The sequence below is a fragment of the Pristis pectinata genome, chromosome 14 (assembly GCF_009764475.1).
Source record: "Pristis pectinata isolate sPriPec2 chromosome 14, sPriPec2.1.pri, whole genome shotgun sequence".
Lineage (NCBI taxonomy): Eukaryota > Metazoa > Chordata > Chondrichthyes > Rhinopristiformes > Pristidae > Pristis > Pristis pectinata.
Window position 1 is genome coordinate 45,639,866 of NC_067418.1, and position 15,468 is coordinate 45,655,333.

Genomic DNA, 15,468 nt, shown 5'->3' on the forward strand with positions numbered 1-15,468 from the left:
TGGACTCTACACTCTGTAAATTAAGATAAGACATTTATTTATTAGTCACATGTACATCGAAACACAGTTAAAAGCATCTTTTTGCGTAGAGTGTTCTGGGGGCAGCCCGCAAGTGTCACTATGTTTCCGGCGCCAACATAGCATGCCCACAACTTCCTAACCCGTACGTCTTTGGAATGTGGGAGGAAACCGGAGCACCCGGAGGAAACCCACGCAGACACGGGGAGAACGTACAAACTCCTGACGGAGAGCGGCCAGAATTGAACCTGGGTCTCTGGTGCTGTAATAGCGTTATGCTAACCGCTACGCTACCGTGCCTGCCTCGGTACTTTGTTCGGCCTCTATGCACACAAGGGCACAAGAGAATAGGAGCAGGAGTAGGCCACCTGACTCCCCAGCCTGGCCCTTTCAATATGAACAGGATTGATCTGCCCCAGGCCTTAACTCCTCTGTGCCAGTTTGACATAGCCCTCAATTCCCTGATCTTTCAAATATTTCTTTACTTCTTCACTAAAAAGCTCCAATGATGTAGTTTCCACAAACCTCTGGGTACAGGATAGCAGAGATTCACTACCCTCTGTGAGAAGAAATCCCTACACACCTCTGTTCTAAATGACCTCACCATTGAGGTCTATGCCCCCTCATTTGAGACTCTCCCACTAGTGGTAACATATTCTGTATATTTCAATAAGATCATCCCTCACTAAACAGCTGGTCATTGACTACAGGAAGGGAGGCAGTCCACACGCTCCTGTTTACATCAATGGTGCTGAGGTCAAGAGGGTTGAGAGCTTCAAGTTCCTAGGAGTGAACATCACCAATAGTCTGTCCTGGTCCAGCCACGTAGACGTCACGACCAAGAAAGCTCACCGGCACCTCTACTTCCTTCCTCTGGAGGCTAAAGAAATTTGGCATGTCCTCTTTGACCCTCACCAATTTCCATCGATGCACCACAGGAAGTATCCTATCTGGACGCATCACTGCTGGGTATGGCAACTGCTCTGCCCAGGACCACAAGAAACTGCAGAGAGTTGTGGACACAGCTCAGCACATCATGGAAACCAGCCTCCCCTCCATGAACTCTGTCTACACTTCTCGCTGCCTCGGTAAAGCAGCCAGCATAATCAAAGACCCCACCCACCCTGGACATTCTCTCTTCTCCCTCCTCCCATCGTGAAGAAGATACAAAAGCCTGAAAGCACATACCACCAGGCTCAAGGACAACTTCTATTCCACTGTTATAAGACTATTGAATGGTCCCCTATTACGATAAGATGGACTCTTGACCTCACAATCTACCTCGTCGTGGCCTTGCACCTTATTGTCTGCCTGCACTGAACTTTCTCTGTATCTGTAACACTATATTCTGATTATTGTTTCCCTTGCACTATTGTAATGAAATGATCTGTATGGATGGCATGCAAAATAAAGTTTTTACTGTACCTCGGTATATGTGATAATAATGAACCAATTTACCAACTTACCAAAATTTACCCTCATTCTCCTACCTCTAAAGATCCAACGTTTTTTAGCTGCTCATGGTAGGACAAACCTCTCACCCCAGGAATTAGCCCAGTGAATTTCTTTTCAACTGCCTCTGATGCCAGTAATAAGGGGATCGAAACTGTACATGGTATTCCAGGTGTGGCTTTACCAACACCCTGTTTTTAAACTCCAACTCCCTTGCAATGAAGGCCAATGCGCTGTTTGCCTTCCATATGCCATTTGATTACTTGCTGCACTTGCCTGCTAACTTTCTGTAATTCATGCACAATAACACCGAGGTCACTCATTTGCATTCTCACTCCATTTACATAAATAGTCCACCCTTTTTGTTCCTTTTAGCGAAGTGTGTGATGTTACACTTCCCCACATTAAACATATTTGTCAAGTTTTCACCCACTCACTCAACCCCTCTACATTCAGTTGCAGGGTCCAAATAAGCTCATCATAACATGCCTATATCCAGCCTTCTTTGATGTCATTGGTAAACTTGGATACCTTAAACTTTGGCTCCTCCTCCAAGTCATTAATATAGATAGTAAACAGGCGAGGTCCAAGATCTAACCCTTGGGGAACTTCACTAGTTATATCCTTCCAACCTGAAAAAGACCCGTCTATACCAACTGTCTTATATGTGGTAATTTGACTTCAATTTAGAGGGATATAGGTCAAACACAGGTAAATGGGACTAGCTCAGATGGGCAATTTGGTCAGCATGGACGAGTTGGGCTGAAGGGCCTGTTTCCGTCCTGTATTACTCTATGACTCTAATCCATGTTAATACACTTCCCCAGTACCATAGGCTCTTACCGTGTGTACCAGTCTTTAATGTGGTGCCTCATCAAATGCTTTCTGAAAATCCAAACACTGTATGCCTTGTCCCATCTACAGGTTCCCCTCTAGTGACTCTGCTTGTTACGTCTTTCAAGAACTCCGGGAAATTTGATCTCCCGTTCATAAAACCAAGTTGACTTGGTTTGACTACATTAATCTTCTCCAAATGACTATTTCTTCCTTAATTGTAGATTCCAGCATCTTGCCAACGACAGACATTAAGCTAGCCTATAATTTCCTGCTGTCTGTCTCTCTCCCTTCTTGAATAATGTTTACGGTCTTCCAATTTGTTAGTATCCTCATGGAACTTGGTGAGTCTTGAAAAGCGACAACCAATGGTCCCACTATCTGTAACTGTTTCCCTCAAAACCCTTGGGCTCAGGCCATCGAGTCCTGGAGACTTAGCTGCCTTTGGTCCTATTATATTTTCCAATGCCTTGTCCCATGTGTTAGGAGTTGTTATAAGATAACAATTCCTATCACATGTTATTTAAAACTAGCTCATCTGTTATCTTTACGATATTTTCAGTGTCTCCCACTGTGAACACTTGGCTTATCTGCCATCTCCATTTTTCCTGTTATTAATTTGCCAGCCTCACCCTCCAAGGATCACTTACCCTCACTGCCCTCTTCCCATAGGAGCTCTTGCTGTTTGTCTTGATATTGCTCACCTGTTTTCTCTCATAATCAATTTTCTTCCTCTTCATTTGCTTTTTAATTCTAAAACATTCCCAGTCCTCTGGCCTACCACTAGCCCTTGCCACTTTGTGAGCTCCAGTTTTTGATATAATTTTGTCCTTGACCTTGTCTGTTAACGATGTATAGTCCACATTTCTCATGGAATCCCTCGTTCGCATTGAGATAAACTTCTGCTGAGCGTTGTGAATTAACTGTTCAAATATCTGTCACTGCTCATCCACTGATCCATCCCTCAGCCTACTTACCCACTCCAGACAACTCTACCTTAACACTGGTTTGGATCGGGCTGTTTGCTTCAAACTGCATCTGGAATTCTACCATTTTGTGGTCACTACTTCCTAAACTACAAGATCTCTCATTAATCCTATCTTATTTTGCACGACAAAATCTAAGATGGCCTGTTCCTGAGTAGATTCTGTAACATACTGCTCTAAGAAACAATCTCTGACGTATTCCACAAATTCCTCTTCCTGGTACCCTTACCAGTTTGATTAGTCCAATCGATATGCAGATTAAAATCACCCATGATAATTGCAGTTTCCTTCTTATGCACCTTTGATATTCCCCCAATTATACCATGTCCTATCGAGAGGTATCATCTCTCTCACCTAAAAATCACTCCTACCCTTGTCTACTTTCCCTTTATTCCTATTATTTCTAACCAAACCCATGCCACATCACTATCCTCTGTGCCTCTGTAATAACTACTTGGCACTGTGCTGATAATCTTCCTCAATTAACAAAACAACCTCATCTCCTTTCCCTTTTTGCATATTCTTCTGGAATTTTGAATAACCTAGAATATTGAGTTTGCAGTCCTGGTCACCCTGCCTCCAACTACGTCTCGCTTATACTCATTTATTTCCATTTGTGCTATCAACTCATCTTATCTTGTTATGAATCCTACGTGAATTCAGAAAAAGAGCCTTAAGCTTTGTTTTTTTATATAATTTTTACCTAGGCTGGATTCGCTTTCTGCCACATCATTTATATTTTCTGTTCCTCCCTGTCACACTTTGATTTTCAATCTCCCCTTCTCAATCCTCTGCCACTGCTCTCATTTTATAATTAATTAAACTTCCCATCACTAAACACTCACCCAACACCCACCCCCCCACCCGTCCCTCTATCAATTTTGAAGCCCTTTCCATAACCCTATTTATGTGATTTGCCAGGACACTGATTCAGATGCAGTCCATTCCAATGGAGCAGCTCCCTCCTCCCCCAATACTGGTGCCAGTGCCCCACGGACTGAAACCTGTTTTTCCTCACACCAACCTTTGAGCCACCATTTACTGCTCTAATCTTGTTTAGCCTCTGCTAATTTACTTGTGGCTCAGGGAGATTATCACCTTTGTGGTTCTGCTTTTCAGATTTGCCCTGCAGCTCACAATCCCTCAGCCAAACCTCCTTCCCTACTCCTACCTATGCCGTTAGTGTTTACCAGACCATGGCAACTAGATCCTCCCCCTCCCACTCCAAGTCCTTCTCCAGCCTGGAAGAAATGTCCTTAACCCTAGTACTGGGCAGGCAATACATCCTTCAGGACTCTCTGTCTTTGCTGCAGAGCGCAGTGTCTGTTCCCCTAAATACACTATCCGCTATGATCATTACATTTCTCTTTTCTCCCCCCATTTGAATAGCTGTTTAGGACCTGTTTGCCCATCTTTCCTGTAGTCCTCACCCTCATCCAAACAGTGAGAAAGAACCTTGTACCTATTAGACAAGGGTGAGGGCTGAGGTTCCTCCAGAACTACCCTCTGAATCCCTCTACCTGCCTCCTTTGCAGTCACACCATCCTGTTCCTGACCATTGATCAAATCTGAAGAAATTAAGGTGTGTAACTGCCTCCTGGTAACTTTCCCTCTCCCTGCTGTGTGGCAGTGTCCGAAGGTCAGACTCTGCCTTATCACCTCTGGGCTGATGTTCTTTGAGCAGCTAATACTTGCTGCAGATGTGATCACTGTAAACCACAAATGGGGTCTATCAGTCCCCAAGTGCTGCAACTACAACACATTGCCAGACTAGCCATCTCTGTTCTATTTAATTAGTTAGAATGAATTAAATTAGTTAGTTTGGATTGGATTTAATTGTTTTCAACATGTACTCTATAGCTATACTAATGTCCCCTGATTTAAAAGCTTTTGGCCAATCTGAATAGAGCGGGAAAGAATACCCATCAACTACCTCCCTGCTGTTCTGTGATGTCACACTCTGGTACTGACAACCAGGAACAAACCGTGACCAGGTCTGTTAGACTTTGTTCTCTCCCTACTCCCAGTTAACAGATCGGTTTAAAAATGACGACAAAAACACTGCTGTAATTTTGAATATTGAAAATTGGCTTGTCCTGGAGTAGTGTAACATTGTGCCTATTCCTAAGAGGTCCCGGCACCTATTGGGAACTTGACCTATTTAGAATTTGTGTCTTCTCTGCAGAATTTTCATTTGTGCTAGCACTATTTTCCTGACATAAAGTTTCCCTAAATTATGCTAACAATAGTGAGACATCCAAATTCAATTTCCAGCATGGTTTTTAACCTCGCTGGTCTGAAAAAAAGTGACTGTTCCTATTTACACACAGAACAACCAGTTCTTTTGATCCCTGTTTCTCCTTTTGCACGTGTGTGTGGTCTGCACTGCAGATCAAAGTCCTGGCTACTCTCAGCTTCCCAGCCCCAGGACCATATCAGGCTGCTGTGGATCTTTGCCACATCTCATGGTTTGCTGCTCACCACTACATTAGGGACATGGCCCAAACACCGTCCGCAAGGAGAGGAGACTTCATCTACTTTTCCTGTGGCCCACAAGAGCAGGCAGAGGCCATTAAATGTGGCCAGGTGCTGGTAAATGGGATCAGTGTGGATGGTTGTGGGGGCAGATACATTAGGGACTCTTAGGTAGACACATGAATGATAGAGAAATGGAGGGCTATGTGAGAGGGAAGTGTGAGATAGATCTCTTAGAGCAGGATAAAATGTTGGCACAACCTTGTGGGCCGAAGGTCCTGTACGAAGGATGTGGAAGCCATAGAAAGGGTGCAGAGGAGATTTACAAGGATGTTGCCTGGAATGCGGAGCATGCCTTATGAAAACAGGTTGAGGGAACTCGGACTTTTCTCCTTGGAGTGACGGAGGATGAGGGGGGACCTGATAGAGGTATATAAGATGATGAGAGGTACTGATTGGGTAGATAGTCAGAGGCTTCTCCTCAGGGCTGAAATGGTGGCCACAAAAGGACATAGGTTTAAGGTGCTGGGAAGTAGATATAGAGGAGATGTCAGGGGTAAGTTTTTTACTCAGAGAGTGGTGAGTGCGTGGAATGGGCTGCCGGCAACGGTGGTGGAGGCGGATACGATAGGGTCATTTAAGAGACTGTTGGATAGGTACATGGAGCTGAGAAAAATAGAGGGCTATGGGTAAGCCTAGTAATTCCTGGGGTAGGGACATGTTCGGCACAGCTTTGTGGGCCGAAGGGCCTGAATTCTGCTGTGGTTTTTCTATGTTTCTACTGTGCTGTAGTGTTCTATGTTGTTATGGACAGGTTGGGCCGATGGGCCTGTTTCTATGCTGGATGACCTTATGACACTTAGGCCCCTGCAGGCACTGTCCAGGTCCCTCTGACCCTCTGGGAATACACTCAACATACCCCACACATGCCACCCCTCATCTATTATTGCAGCATACATTCATGAAGTTGCAGCGTTCCCCACTATCTGCTTGTAAATATAAAATATAAACTCACACACATGCCTAGACTGCTCTCACAATCAAAGTGAAGGTCACAATCACTCTCAGTTTCCATTGATCTGTACCACATGTCACATTCTGGTGTTCACTGGTGCATTAGGGAATCCACCCAAGCTCAATTCAGGGAATATTCAGAGAATATATTCATATTGACCAGGGAGAGAGAAAATATTCAGGGAAACAAAACTTTATCTACTTTTCCAGCTCCCCACAAGAGAAGCTATGACTAGCACGAGTTTTTTTTGCTAACAGGGTACCTGAAGTGCAAGCATTTAGAAAATGCACCCAGGTAGGTATTACTCCTTATAGAGACTTCTCTGGCAACCTGCCATGAGCACTTGGCTGTAGCGAGGAGGATCCCCAGGGCACATTCTCAAAGAGAGCAGTTCTCCTACGTGTAAGGTTCTCCACCAGTCTCTTCAAGTCCCTCCTGACCACTTCCCTTGCCTTTGCCATTATTGCAGTGGTGATTCTGACAAAGCAACACCATCCAGGGGCTGGAAGAGTGCTGCTTATATTGTGCGTGTTGTCTTAAAGGGCTGGCTCCTGAGGTCACAGCTGGAGGCTAAGTGTTGGCAGTTTTGATCTTCAACAGATCAATGCAATTGTGCACAGTGAAACTGACACAGCCTGTAATTAAACAAGGAAACACTGCAACAGTTTGCAATACTGCATTACAAGACTGCAATCTTTCTGGCACTGATTAAAACAGTGTTAGCAGAAGTAAAAAGTCGGAAAGGGATTTTTAGGCTGTTCCTTTGCTGCATGCAGTTAACAAATCCTGCTCTGTTTCAAGACAGTAAACAGATCCTGACTTATTTTTATGCATTAAACACATCCTGTTCTATTTCCTTGCAGTAAACAGATCCTGTTTTCTCTGCCTGCACAATCTAAAGGAATTCTCTCTCCATTCTCTGTAAACAGATCCTGTTCTTCATCTGCACTCTGTGAACAGAAAGGCAGCACAGTGGTGCAGAAGGAGAAGGAAAAATCTGAATTTTTGAAACTATGTTGATTCTGGAAGGCTGCATTGTGACCATGGGAAGATGAGGTGCTGTTCCTCAAGTTAACATAGAGCTTTACTAGAAAATTATAGGTTGCTGAAGATAGAGGAAGTGGACAATTAAAGTCACTGGCAATTGGAAGCTCGAGGCCACAATTGTGGAGTGAACAGAGAGGTTCTACAAAGCAGTAGCCCTATCTACGTTTAATTCCTCCATTGTAGAGACCACCACATCACGAGCACGGAATTCAGTACACGACCTTGGAAGAACTCCAAGTGAATCACTGCTTCAACTGGGAAAAAAAACATTTTGAGTCCAGGAAGGGAAGAGTTAAAATGCCAGATGTGATTTCTATGGGAAGGTACCATGGGTAGGGTGTTGGGTATTGGTGGAGATGGAAGGGAATGGTCACTTTGGATTAAAATTGTGTCTAATTTAGCCTCGCATTCCTCCCATGTGCCTTATCCTGCCCATGTCTGCTCTGAATAGTGGACTGACTCGGTTTTCCTTCAATGTTTGCCTGCACCTCCCCGACAAATCTCCATTCACTCTGAGATCCATTTCCCTGCCAAAGTAGTTTAAACCCTTCCTACATCACTAGCAAACCTCCCTGTAATGATGTTGGACCCACTTCAATTTAGGTGCAACCCATCCAGTCGGTACATGCCCTACCTTCCCCAGGAATGGTTCCAGTGCTCCAGAAACTGAAAGCCCTCCCCCCACACCATCTGACCTCTCTGTCTTTTCCTATACACACTAACGTGTAGCATCGGAAGTAATCCAGAGATTACAGCCTTAAAGGTCCTGCTCTTTTATCTGTATGTAGCTCCCGTTGCAGGACATCATCCCTCTTTTACCTATGTCATTAGTAGCAATGTGAACCATGACCTTTGGTTATTTATCTTTCCCGTTTAGCATACCCAACAACCGTTCTGTGATATCCTTGACCCTAGTACCAGGGAGGCAATACACCATCCCGGATTCACGAATGCCTGTCTATTCCACTCCTTATTGACTCTCTTACCACTACCGCCCTTGGGCTCTTGCTCCTGCCCCTCACTGTCCACAGCGGTGTGACCTTTGTTCTAGCTAGATTTCAAAGAGATACATTCATCCCCACCATTTTCCAACACGGAGAAATGGTTTTGGAGTGAGACGCTCTCCAAGGTTTCCCCGGCCACTTGACTTCCTTTATTCTCCTTCCCGATGGTCACCCATTCCCTTTCCCAGCTCCTTTCCTTAAGCTGCGGGGTGACAATCTTTAAAAATGGGCTATCATCCTAACTCTTGGCATTGCAGGTGCCGCCAGCCAGTAGTCAAGCTCCAAAATGCACACTAGCCAGACCAGAAGCACCTCTCACAGATGCGGTTACTCAGACCGCAAGGAGCATCTCAGAATTCCCACATCCGCAAGCCCTACGATGCGTGGGTTTGAGCTCTCCTGCCAGACTTTTATTTATGAACGGTCGCTTAAGTATAATCCCATCTCAGTTCCTACCTTGTATTAGAGCTGTTAAAGTGAAAATGATCACCAACCACCTACCTCACAGGCATCGATGTAACATTGTCCAGCCAAAGGCCAGTGTTGAGAAGTTACCGCAGACCCTCCTCACTGAAGCCTCCCACTCAACAAAGCCTCACTCTGAGACTGTTGCACTCTGAGCACTGCAGTGAAAAAATCCTGGAATAAACACATCATGTTAGTGCCCATGCCCATTGTAATACTCAAGGTGGTTTACAGTTGCTCTTTGAGAAAATTTGACATTTTCCCGTCTAACTCTTAGTTACCTGCCCAGTTCAGACAATTAAGATGCAGAATGTATACTGACTTTGCCAGCAACAACTGCTCTTGTACTTATAAATGTTTTTAAAAAATAATGAATTAAATTCCCCAGATGCCATGGAGGGATACAAATTTGGATTATAAGGATTACTGAAATGCAGTCATTATGCACATTCCCCTTGTGTCTGATCCCTATTAGTATCAAACTGATAATTGTCAGTTGTCTATCTGCTTGAGTGTCTAATTGATCCCTGTCAGGGTATCTATCTGATGTTCGTCAGTCTACCTGATCCTTGTCAGTGTCCCTTTGATCTAACGTTAGTGTTTATCTGATCCCTATCCCGAGATACTAACTGCAAGCGACGTCCATGTGATCCACACCACAGTGTCCATCTGATCTGCACCTCACAGTCTATCTGATCCATATCATTATGACCATGTGATCCCTATGGGAGTACCTATCAAATCTGTTTCCTATCATTGTGTTTGTCTATATTACTATCAAATCATGTTTATCTAACCTTTGACCTGATTCCTATCACACTTTCTATCTTATCCTTATCCTGGTGTCTCTGATAGAAATCTGATAGGAGCCTGAAGACCCACACTCAACGTTTCACGAAGAGCTTCTTCCCCTCCACCATCAGATTTCTGAACGGTCCATGATTCCATGAACACTGCCTCATTATTCCTCTTTTGCACTATTTATTCAGTTTTGTAACTTACCGTAACTTGTACATCTTGCACTGTACTGCTGCCGCAAAACAACAAATTTCACGACATATGTCAATGATAATAAACCTGATTCTGGATCTGTACAGAGACAGGGTCTGTACAGAGACATGATGATATATATCCCAGTGTCTTTCTGTTGCCTGTCACTGCGTCTAACCAGTTCTGATGTGTGCCTATTTGCTTCCTGTTCCCATGTCAACCCAATCCCTGTCACAGGATTTTTAACGTCTCTGATACCTATAATAGTGTCCATCTGAACCCTCGGTCAATGTACATCTGCACTTTGTCACTGTGTCTATCTGATCCCTCTCAGAGCCTATCTGTTCCTTACTACAGTGCTTGAGTGACCTCCATCAGTCTAACTGATGACTATCACAAGTTCCATTACATCACTAACATTATTACAACCTATGCAATCCTTGTCACAATATCTACTTGATCCTGATCACTGTCTCTACCTGATTCCTATGTCTGTGCAAAACTTACCACAGTGTCTTCCTGATCCTTATCTCTATATTTGCACGATCCCTATCACAGAGTCTATCCAATCCCTATCATGCACTCTGATTCTTATCACTGTGGTTATCTGATCTCTATCAGATTGTCCGTCAGATCCCTATGTGAGTGTCTCTGATGCAAATCTCAGTGTTCATCTGTTCCTTGTTATCTGGTCTTCATCACAATGCCTATCTAATCCCTATGACAATGTCCAATGGTCCCTTTTTCAGTGCCCATCTGATCCTTGTTCCTGAGTCCACCTGGTTCCTGTGTCACCGTCAGATTCCTATTTCAGTATCCAGCTTACTCCTATGTTGATTACTAATATTGATCTAATCTGTAACCTTCTTGATCTGATACCAGTTAATTGCTATCTCATCCCTCTCACAATGCCTGTCAGTTTCCTTATAACCTTATATCTAATCTATCACAGTATCTATCTGATCCCTGTCATAGTGTCTATCTGATTCTTGTCCCAGTATCTATGTGATCCTTGGTAGTTTGCCTTTCAAATGCCATCACAGTACCTATTGATCCTTGTTCCTTTATCTCATCTTTTTCCTGCATCTGATCCTTCTTCCTATGACTATCAGATCCCCTTGACAGTGTCTATCTGACCTCTGTTCAAACGTCTTTATGATCCCATCAAAATGTCCATCTTATCCCAATTACTTTGTCCATCTGACCTCTGTTACTGTGCCTATTTGATCCCTGTCATATTTTTTAAGACTGATTCTTTTTGGTGTCTACCTAATTGCCATCACAACGAGTGCTAGATGCCTATTACAATATGTACATGATTCCAATCTCAGTCTCTTGGTGTTCTTTACCACAGACTCTGTCTGATCCCACAAGATCCGAATCGCAGTGTCTGCCTGATCGCTCTCATGGTGCATTGTTGAAGTGCAATGTTTTGGAATGCAAAGGCTTCCTCTGTGGTGACAAAGCAGGCATATTATCTGTTGTTTGGCCCAATTATGGGCATTATGTAGCTCATATGACAGCACTGATAATAATAACCTTGCTATTTCTGAAGGTTTCCTCTTGGTCTCTGGCAGTGTTGAAAGTAAACTTCTGTGTAGAAATCATTCCAGCAGATTAGCTTATTTAAAAGTAACTGGTAAATGTGTTCTCTTGACAGTGATTCTGAGAAAACCAGCATCAACAAGTGAGTTTAAAAATTCCTTGGTTCACCTGATCCTGACACCTATGTGAAGTTATGCCCACACCATTTCATCTTGATTCCTTTTTTCTACGTGTAGTTTTTGTTGCTGAATATATTCGGTGACTCTGGGCATGTCGGGAGAATAAAACAGGGTTAGTGTAGGATTAGTGTAAGTGGCGCTTGATGTTTGGCATAGACTTCTTTGGTGCTGCGTCCTCTGTTGTGGCTTCTTCTGTGTGAATGGTGTTGAGTAGAACAAATGTGTGACTTGGTTCCTGATCCACTCCTATACAGGCATCAAAGGGAATGGCAGTGGGGTGAATCGGTGAACAGGCAGGAAGTTACAATTATCATTGTACAAGTACAATGTAAAGCTTGCTTGCAGCAGCATCACTGGCAAGAAGAACATAAATTATACATAAGCTATACAATACAGTAAAGAAAAAAGACTGTGCAAAACAAGACATCAGTATAAAGAAAACACAAGTCCACGGTAGTGCAAGACGTGGTCTGTAGTGTTCCATTGCTGAGGTAGGGTTAGGGTTGTGCAGGTCGGTTCAAGAATTGATGGTTGCTTTTCCTGAACCTGGTGGTGTGGGACTTCAGGCTTCTCTGTACCTCCTGCCTGACGGTAGCAGACAGTAGTCATTCAACTCTCGGTTGGGAGTGGCTACCAGGTTGGATGAAAAAAGGCTGCCGTGGGATGCAGTCAAGGGCAGTCACACCAAGGCCAACACCTTTAGCACCGAGACTCCGGTTACATTCAGTTGGCTTCGCTGGGCAGGCCACATGGTTCACGTGCCTGACATCTGAAACAGATTCTGTTTACTGAGCTCCACCACGGAAAGGAGTTACCAGGTGGCCACAGGATAAGGCAATAAAGCCGCAAAACCTCCCTGTGAAACTGCTTTGTCCTCAGAGGATCCCGAGAACCTCTGGCCCATTACCGCTCAAAATGAAGGAGGAGCATCAGGATGACATTCGAGCTAGTGCACAGGGAGCACACAGAGGTCCTGAATAAACGGCAGAAGGTGTGCACCTTCTTTCGCACTACCCACATGCCCTCCCTGTCAGATACCTCCTGCCCCCTGTGTGGATGCGTCTGTGGTTCCCACATCGGCCTCTGTAGTCACCACAGAACTGGAGGGGAGGCAAGTCATCCTGAATCTCAACAGACTACCCAAGAAGGCGGAATCCAAGCACTAAGTGGGGGCGGGTTTGTGACTGGTGGTGGAGGAAGGAGCAGAACCCCAGCAGCTGAGGCAGAGCTTTCAGGCATTCCGTCTCGTGTCAGTTAATGCAGAACTTCCTCCATACAACCTGTTACCCTAAGATGGAACTCCCTCTCTCTCTCTCTCTGGATCATAATGCCAAAGGGTGGTTAAATAAACAAAAACTCTGGTGAAAAGTTTGTAGCTATTTAATCAGGAGCACTGGAGAATGGAATTTGCATAAGTGCAGTTAAAAAAACAAACAGAACTTTCAGATTATTTGCATCCATAACACAGTCTGTCTTGTACAGTGTGCTAATAGTTCATGCCAGACATACATCACTTTAAAATGCCTTGTACTCTATTTCCAATACTCAACTCCATTGGAGTCACTGGAACCAAATTTCAGAAGTGGAGTACTGCCATTATCATTCACATTTAGTGCTATCCATACAAGGATGCACTATGTCCCTTTATCTCTATTGCTATGTTTTTATCTCAATGTGAAAAGTGAACACAGTGCATCACACTTATAAAGAAAGCTAGCAAATAAGTGTGAAAGTGGTACAAGATGTAACACCAGAAGGAAATGAGAGCTTTGCACTTAATGTTTAACACATTATAGAAAATCAGGATCGGTGTTTGGGTGGAGCTGCTGTTTGATGTGTCTAGCTCAACTTATCTGTAAAACCTGTGTTCAGTCTTCTGCAGAACACATTTTACTGGGGTTAATTCTTCCCCAGAGACTGAGAAGACCTGCTAGGTGTGTGAAACTCAAAAAAAACCCTGCAGATGTTGGAAATCTAAAATGACAACAGAAAACACTGGAAATACTTAGCAGTTTGGGACTGGGAAGGAGACAAAAGAAGCTTGTTAACCTGCAGGAAGTGTGGGGAAGGGGTGATGTCTCTGCTCCCATTCAGTCATGGACCAGTTAAACTTGTTTACAATTTATCCTGATGGTCATCCCAATCAGAGACATCCTCCCCTCCCCCGCTCCCTGAAACTTAACAAGTTTCTGAAGCATTAACTCTGTTCCTCTTCTCACAGATGTGGCCTGACCTGCTGAGTATTTCCAACACTTTCTGTTTTTACAATGGAGTCTATGGTCTGAAGAAGGTTTGAACCTTTGCAAACAGAACTTGTGCTGTAAAACCATCACGGGTGGGGCCAGCAATAAGGTCCCCTCCTGTAACATTTTCTGGTCTTCACTTCCCACCTCACTCCTCCATTTTTGTTAGTCGCCACTTTGTCACTTTGAGTCTCTCTTGGTGAGCAGAGTCCTGGTACAGGTCCTGGGCCAAGCAGGACAGAGGGAGCTAAGGAGATAACCTCAGAGAGAGAAGCACAGGCACCGTTCCCTCGATACCAGAGATAAAGACCACAACATCTCATCTTTCCCCTATGTTGTCTTCCCATCCATAATTCACAGATACCTACCATTTGCCCCTCGATTTTATCCCAACCGTTCTCTTAAGTAAAATTTTGCAGAAGGAAGTTTATGTTTGGAAAAGAGTTTATGGATGTTCTTACCCTCCAGAGTGACCTTGAAAGGTTTGCACACAGAAGGAGGGTGCAGGAAAATAGTGTGTGCGGGTTACTGCACTGCTGCCACAAAACAACAAATTTCAGGACATGTATCAGTGATAATAAACCCGAGTCTGACCTGCTTGCACCTACTGCCCCACCTGGTGGTCGCCCATTGCTTTTCTGCCCATGCAGACAATATTTGTGGGGTGACCTGAACAACCTATGCCTTCCACCACCCCTTTCCCTCGCCCTGCTGAAATTGTTGTTACACTGAACAACTCGATCTACCCTGTTGTGACCTCGCATCTTATTGCACTGCACTTTCTCTGTAGCTCTGACACTTTACTCTGTACTGTTATTGTTTTTACCTGTACTACATCAATGCACTCTGTACTAACTCAATGTAACTGCACTGTGTAATGAATTGACCTGTACGATTGATTTGTAAGACAAGTTTTTCACTGTACCTCGGTACAAGTGACAATAATAAACCAATACCTTCACTCACTTCTCCGCCAAGGATGTAGCTATGGGACCTCTCGTGGGCCTGTCCCTTTGTCCTTCCTGCAGTCCTTTGGAGGCCCCCATTTCCCTCATTTTATTGTTTCCAATTTATCCTGTATCGTTTTGTTCCAAACTGCTGGGTTTTTACAGTAATTTGTTACCTCCACAACCTCGATCCGCACATCACCGGCATTCCCTCTGATCTCTTCACTTTCCCCTCTCTGCAACTTTAAGACACGCTCCTCTCCTCTCC

At 44.2% G+C, this 15,468-nt stretch overlaps 1 protein-coding gene across 1 annotated transcript in view; it reads right to left on the bottom strand.

The window, feature by feature from the left end:
• fjx1 (four-jointed box kinase 1) overlaps positions 1–15,468 on the bottom strand; it is a 440,027-nt gene that overhangs the window by 99,457 nt on the left and 325,102 nt on the right. The window lies entirely within an intron of this gene.